Below are 7,980 nucleotides of genomic sequence, written 5' to 3' on the forward strand. Positions count from 1 at the left end.
GCACAGGAGGCGGTTGGAGTTCGGAGGGGGGAGAGGAGGTCAGGAACTCGGGGGAGAGAATGTCAGGAACTCGGTGGAGTTGAATAAGGAGCACGGAGTGCACAGTGGGGTTTGGGGAAGAACATGATCCAGGTCTAAAGCGGCTGAGAGCGAGAACATGATCCAGATTCCAGATTGTTATTCAATCGTATCCCTTTGCTGCCGCACCACGTACTCCCTCTCCTCCCCGAGACCTGGTTGCTTTCTGAGAAAGCCGAGCATGTGGCATCATTGTACGGGACGAAATCCGGAAGTCATGACACTGACACTATTCACTTTCTACCCAATAAATCTGTTCACAATCAGTAAGCCACACAAAATGCACTACCTATGGGTGGGGACGGTCAGGAACATGTTCGGTACGATGGTCATGAAACTGGGGTCCGGTCAGGGATTTGGGCATGGGGGAGAAGGTCCGGAACCAGCGGGGGAGAAGATCAGGAAGCCTGGGGGGAGGCAAAGGCCAAGAAGCCGGGTTGGGGGAGAAGGTCAGGAAGCAGGGTTGGGTTAAGTTAAGAATGCCAAACGAGGAGAAGTTCAGGAAGCCGCAGGGCGAGGGGAAATCAGCTACTTGTTGGGGTCGAAAAAAGTCAGAATGCTGGAGGAGGTGGAAGGTTTGGAACTTTTTGATTGGGCAGGAACATGTTTGGTGGGTTGGAAAATGTCCTAAGACGAGAAGGTATGCACTGTCTGTTCTCTGTGAGCTCTGTCTGGAGATGGCTGTCAGAATGAATGGCTCGAATTAATCTTTGCAAAGCACTTGATTAAGTAGGCAGACAGGATCAAATTACACAATCCAGATAAACTGCTGGGTGTGTCTTGTCATCCAAGGGGACCAGTTGGGAATCTGGTGTTGCAAACAGAAGGGACTTTTTGTAATCAGGTCTAACGTAGCATTTGCTTTCCCAATTGTTTGCTCTACCTGCATGTCAAATTTCTGTGATTCGTGTACATTGTCAGCCAGTTCGCTCTGAATAACAATATTTCCCAATCTCTCATCATTTAATAAATATGCCGCTTTTCTATTTTTCCTACCAAAGTGGTTAACTTCACATTTCTCCACATTGTATTTCTACTATCATGTTATTTGTCACTCACTTAACCTGTACATATGCCATTTTAGTCTCTTTGCGTCGTCCTCATAACTTACTTTCCCACCTAGCTTTGCATCGTCAGCAAATTTGGATACATTACTCTCGGTCCCCTCAACGAAATCATTGATAAAGTGTCTGAAGAGCTGAGACCCCAGCACTGATCCTTGCGGCATCCACTAGTTAAAGCCTGCAGACCAGAAAATAACCCTTTTATCCCTAGTCTCTGTTTTCTGTCCGTTAATTAATCTACAATCCATGATAATATATTACAATCAATGCCATGAGCCATAATTCTGAGCAAAAAACTTTTATGTAGCCCCTTATACGAAAGGTTTTTGAAAATCCAAATACACTACGTCCACTGTATTTACACTGCTCGTTACACCCTCAAAAACCTCGAATAAATTTGTCAAAATTTCCCTTTCACAGTACCATGTTGACTCTGCCAAATCAACTTATGTTGTTCTTAGTGCCCTGATACCATTTCCTTAACAAATGGGATAATTCATTTACCCGACGACTGCTGTCAGGCTAACTGGCCTGTAGTTCCCTGTTTTATCTCTTCCTCCTTTCTTGAATAGCGGTGTTACATTTGCGCTCTTACATTCTTCTGGGACAGTTGCAGAATCCAGGGAATTCTGGAAGAGCAAAACCAATGCAACCTCGGTCTCTTCAGCCACCTCTTTTCGAAACCTCGAATGTAGGCCATCAGGAGCAGGGAATTTGTCGGCTTTTAGTCCCATTAATTTCTCTGGTGCTTTTTCTCTAACTATATTAATTACTTTAAGTACCTAACACTCATTAGACCCTTTGTGCCCAATCATTTTCAGTATGCTTTTTGTGTTTTCTAAAGTAAAGGCAGATCCAAAATGTTTGTTTAACGTTTCTGCCTTTTCCTTATTACCCATAATAATTTTTCCTGTCTCAGCCTGTAAGGGACCAACGTTTACTTTTGCAACACTCTTCCTTTTTGCATACTTGTAGAAGCTCTTACAATCTGCTTTTATATTTCTTGCCAGTTTTCTCCCATATTCCAAATTTCGCTTTTTATAATTTTTTTCGTCAATCTTTGCTGCTTTCTGAAACTCTCCCAATCCCCAGGCTTACCATTATTCTTTGCAACATTATAAGCTTCTTCATTCAATCTAAAGCTATCTTTAATTTCTTTAGTTAGTCACGTTTGGATCACTTTTCCCGTGGAGATTGTAATCTCAATGGAATGTATTATAACATAAGAACATAAGAACATAAGAAATAGGAGCAGGAGTAGGCCAATCGGCCCCTCGAGCCTGCTCCGCCATTCAATAATATCATGGCTGATCTGATCCTAACCGCCAATCTACTATCACTGAACCATCTCCTGAATCTAACAGAATTAGACACACAAAATAGGAGCAGGATCAGGCTACCTGGCCCCTGGGCCCGCTCCGCTACCCACAAGGCCATGACCGATCCGAATCCAGACTCATGTCCAAATTCCTGCCCGTTCCCCATAACCCTTTATTGCCTTTACTTCTAGGAAACTGTCTATTTCTGTTTTAAATTTACGTAATGATGTAGCTTCTACAGCTTTTTGGGGCAGCATATTCCATGGACCTACCACGCTCTGCGAGAAGTAGTTCCTCCTCATCTCAGTTTTGAAAGTGCAGCCCCTTAATCTAAGACTATGCCCCCTAGTTCTAGTTTCACCCATCATCGGGAACATCCTCCCCGCATCCACCCGATCCAACCCCTTCACAATCTTATATGTTTCAATATGATTGCCTCTCATTCTTCTGAACTCCAATGAGTAGAGTCCCAATCTACTCCACCTCTCCTCATATGTCCATCCCCTCATCCCCGGGGTTAACCGAGTTTTACCTGCCACAGATGTTAGGCTAACCAGTCTATACTTTCCAGCCTTCTTTGCACTGACTCGAGAGCAAGTATGTCTTTTCTTAAGTATGGACACCAAAATTGTATGCACTATTCCAGGTGCGGTCTCACCAATACCTTGTACAACTGAAGCAATACCTCCCTATTTTTATAATCTATGCCCCTAGCAATGAAAGCCAACATTCCATTGGCCTTCTTATTCACTTGCTGCACCTGCATACTAACCTTTTGAGTTTCGTGCACCAGGACCCCCAGATCCCTTTGTACTTCAGTACATTCCAGTTTCTTGCCATTAAGATAATAACTTGCTGTACGATTTTTCCTGCCAAAGTGCATAACCTCACACTTTCCAGTATTGTATTCCATCTGCCAAATCTCTGCCCACTTACTTAGCCTGTCTTTGTCCCCTTGCAGGTTTTCTATTTCCTCCTCGCTCACTACTTTCCCTCCCATCTTAGTATCATCTGTAAACTTTGATATGTTACACTCGGTCCCCTCCTCCAAATCGTTAATATAGATTGTAAGGATTTGGGGACCCAGCACTGACCCCTGTGGAAGACCACTAGTTACTGATTGCCAGTCCGAGAATGAACCATTGATCCCAACTCTCTGCTTTCTGTTAGATAGCCAATCCTCTATCCATGCCAGAATATTACCCCCAATCCTGTGATTTTTTATCTTAAGCAATAATCTTTGGTGTGGCACCTTGTCAAATGCCTTTCGAAGTCTAAATACACTACGTCCACTGCTTCCCCTTTATCCACCCTATATGTTACTTCCTCAAAGAACTCCAGCAAATTTGTCAAACATGACTTCCCCTTCTTAAAACCATGCTGAATTTGTCCTATTAAAACATGTTTATCCAAATGTCCTGTTACTGTCTCCTTAATAATGGACTCCAATATTTTACCTACCACAGATGTTTTGCTAACCAGTCTATAGCTTCCAGCCTTCTGTCTACTGCCCTTTTTAAATAAGAGCGTTACATTAGCAGTTTTCCAGTCTGCCGGGACCTTTGCTGATTACAGGGAATTTTGCAAAATTATTACCAATGCATCCACAATCCCTTGCGCCACGTCCCTCAAGATGCTGGGATGTAAGCCATCAGGTCAGGTGATTTATCCGCCTTGAGTCCCATTATTTTACGGAGTACCACTTCCTTAGTGATTTTGATCGTGTTTAGCTCCTCCCCCCCTATAGCCCCCTGTTTGCCCAGTGTTGTGATATTCTTAGTGTCTTCTACTGTAAAGACTGATACAAAATATTCATTCAGTGTTTTTGCCATCTCCATATTTCCCACCATTAATTTCACGGTCTCATCCTCTAAGGGACCAACATTTCCTTTAGCCACCCTTTTTCTTTTTATATAACTGTAAAAACTCTTACAATCTGTTTTTATATTTTTTGCTAATTTACTTTCATAATCTATCTTCCCTGTCTTAATCAACCTCTTTGTTACTTTTTGCTGTCTTTTAAAGTTTTCCCAATCCTCTATCCTCCCACTAGATTTGGCTACCTTATATGCTGATGTTGAGATTTATGAAATATTTCTTTAAGTGCTCGCCGCTGCTTATCTACCGCCATACCTTTTAAACTATTTTTCCAATCTACGTTAGCCATCTTGCCCCTCATACCTATGTAATTGGCTTTATTTAAGTTAAGACTCTAGTTTCGGACTTAAGCTAGTCACTCTCAAAATTAAGGTGAAACTCTATCATATTATGATCTCTCTGCAAATGATTACCCTTCACTATGAGATTGCTAATTAACCCTGTCTCATTACACAATATGAGATCGAAAATAACCTGTACGCTGGTTGGTTCTATGACATATTGTTCTACGAAACTGTCACGAATGCATTCCATAAACTTGCCTTCCAGACTACCTTTGCCAATTTGATTTGTCCAGTCTATATGAAGACTAACGTCCCCCAAGATCTCCTACATTCATCACTCAAAGGAACATCGCCATTGAAGCCTCCGGATCAACATGAATGTGGACACACAACTCTGCCACCTCCTGCAGCCAGAGCTACAGCCTCAGTTCAGGACGAGGACGTATCTCTAAGTGACAGTTAAGGCACAGTCGCTATCAATTTCTATACCAGCTGATCCTCCAAGGCTTTTAATGGGGATTTTGGAAACATTTCGCATTTCGCCGTCCATTGCTGCATCGGGGAGGAAACTGACACTCTCTAAAGAAGGGGACGGGTCTACATCTCACTCCCCATCACCAGAGAGAAGCAACACGAACGCTCATGTGGCGTTGTAAGGAGAGCGGGCTTCCCCATGGTACTGGGCGCAATTGACATCACCCACATGGCATTGCAGGTGCCTCATCACAATGCATAGGTCTTCCATAAACGCAAAGGCCACCACTCTCTGAAAGTTCATTTGGTGTGCGACCACAGACAGCTCATCCTCGCTGTCAGTGCACGCTATCCTGGCAGCAGGAACAATATCTCGGGCGTTACAAAGACAGGAACATCTTCAGACAAATGGTGTGAATGGCCATTGGTCCCTCTGATAAACTAACTAGATGATAAGAAGAAAAGCAAAACAACTGCCGCTCATTGGTCACAGTTTCAGACATATTGAGTGGCCTGCCCAGGTTTTTAGTGTGCGATGCTTTTTTAAGACACTCGGGGCTGCTGCAACTGGGGGACTTGATCAGTTGCCAAATATCATATGCTTGATCACTGCCAGATTGAGCGCTCGCTGGTGTAAGTATGTATGTAGAATTGGCTTATTATTGCTTCCTCTTAAATTAAAGGGATAGATCTGTGTATATTCAGGTATAATTGAGAATTATTATTCACTAGATATATGACGGATGCTTACTGGTAATCTCTTGCTAATTTTAAGTAAAATAGGTTTTTCACAGATCCATTGAGTTTTGTGTTGTCTGTGCGACAGGTCTGAAATTTGGAAACTTTTGGATGGGTTAAAGGACCAGAGTGAACTCGAACGTCTTACAGATTTTGGCAGCCGAACAGGTACCCGTTCAGAGCAGACAATGGCAGAGGCAATTGATGAGTCATTCAGAAATGTGGGTCAGGTAATTATTGATGGTGATAATCCGGATTGTGAGGCCGAACAATGGTCACAAATGCCCACATATCAGCACCGGATAATGAAAGCCATATGGTCGTTTGTTTATCAAATGCAGGTTAATAACGATGATTGTGAAATGATTAAGATACGAAGGGAAATAAAGGATATAGCAGAAAACGCCAGTGACTGAGAATCGGTGGTAAACGGACTTCTGAAGGAAATGGAGGAAGAAAGGGAAAGTATAAAGAAGGAGGCAGAGGATGTGAGGGAAAGTAAGAGAAAGCTAGAAGAAAAAATTGAGATGGAAATGGAAAGGTGGGTTAATAAAGAGAGCCAATGTATAAATAATCAGAATCAGTGTGACTGGTGGACATTTAATGAAGATCAGAAGCACCGAGCAGAGATGGTGAAAGAACCACTGAGGATCTGAAAGTGGCATGTAGGGTTATTCAGATGGAGGTTACTGAAGATAAGGTTGCTCGAAGGGATCACACTGAATGCAGAAGGAAGCTTAAAGTGTTGGAAGATAAATTGGTGGTCCAGAGAGGCTTTGTGCGCGCCATGACCCTTTTGTCATGTGATGAAGTAACGTAAAGTGGAGAAAGGGATGGTGAATGTGATGAGGATCAAGTGTGGCTAGAACAGGGTCCAGGTGGAACCCACTGTAGGGAGTTTGGCCCACACCTATGGCCACGCAACGTCAAAAATGGAACCAGGCATCGGCCGTGGATATGGAGGCAAGAGTCATAGGATTCCTCGATCAGCATTTTGTAATTCCTTATAACACGGGGGATTTAAGGAAAATGTCCAGTCATACCAAGTTGGAATGGGGAGGAGATCCACAATGACACTCTATACAAAGACATAGAAAATTAATGTTACAGAAGGAGGCCATTCGGACCATCGAGTCCATGCTGACACAATTTAGCGCAATCCAGTCAGTCCCATTTCCTCGCTCTATCCCTGCAGCCCTGCAGGTTTGTTTCCCTCAAGCATTTATCCAGTCTCCCACTGAAAACATTGCGTGTGTCCGCTTCCAGCACTTCTGTCGGCAGCGAGTTCAAGGTCCTCAACACTCACCTTTCCCTATCTAGCCTATCCAAAACCGTCATAATCTTGTACTCATCTACCAACCCTTCCCACAACCTCCATTGCTCTAATGAAAATAAATCCACCTTCTCCAACCGGTCCTTGGAGCTAGGATCCCCCATCCCCAGAAGCATTCTGGTAAATTTCCTCTGCACTGTCTCAAGGGCCTTCACATCCAACCTAAAGTGTGGTAACCAGAACTGTACGCAATACTCCAGGTGGGGCGTATCCAGCGCTTTATGCAGTTCCAGCATGACGTCTCTACTTTTGTACTCAATACCTCTATTTATGAAGCCAAAGATCCAATACGATTTGGTAACCACTCTCTCAATATGTCCCTCCACCTTCAGGGACCTATGCACATTAACTCCCAGGTCACTCTGTCCCTGCACAATCGTTAAAACTGTTCCATTAACGGTACATTGCCTCTCCCTGTTCCTTCTGCCAAAATACATCATTTCACACTTCTCTGTATTAAATTCCATCTGCCACTTTTCTGCCCATTCTGCTAGCCTTTCTATTCCTGTTGCAGTCGCTTGGTATCATCGGCACTGTTTGCCTCACCATTAAGTTTGTTGTCATTGATAAATTTAGAAATTCTAACCTGTGTTCCAATATCCAGGTCATTTATACATATAAAAAACGCAGTGGCCCCAGAATTGACCCTTGGTGAACACCACTCTCTACCATCCTCCAGTATGAAAAACAGACATTTACCAAAACTAGCTGTTTTCTGTCTTAAGCCAATTCGTTATCCAAGCTGCCACTGACCCACCTATTCCATGAGCCTCAATTTTGTTAACCAGCCTTTTATATGGTACCTTATCAAA

The sequence above is a fragment of the Somniosus microcephalus genome, unplaced genomic scaffold, assembly GCF_052327205.1.
Source record: "Somniosus microcephalus isolate GS21.2 unplaced genomic scaffold, FLI_Smic_1.0 unresolved_chr8, whole genome shotgun sequence".
Lineage (NCBI taxonomy): Eukaryota > Metazoa > Chordata > Chondrichthyes > Squaliformes > Somniosidae > Somniosus > Somniosus microcephalus.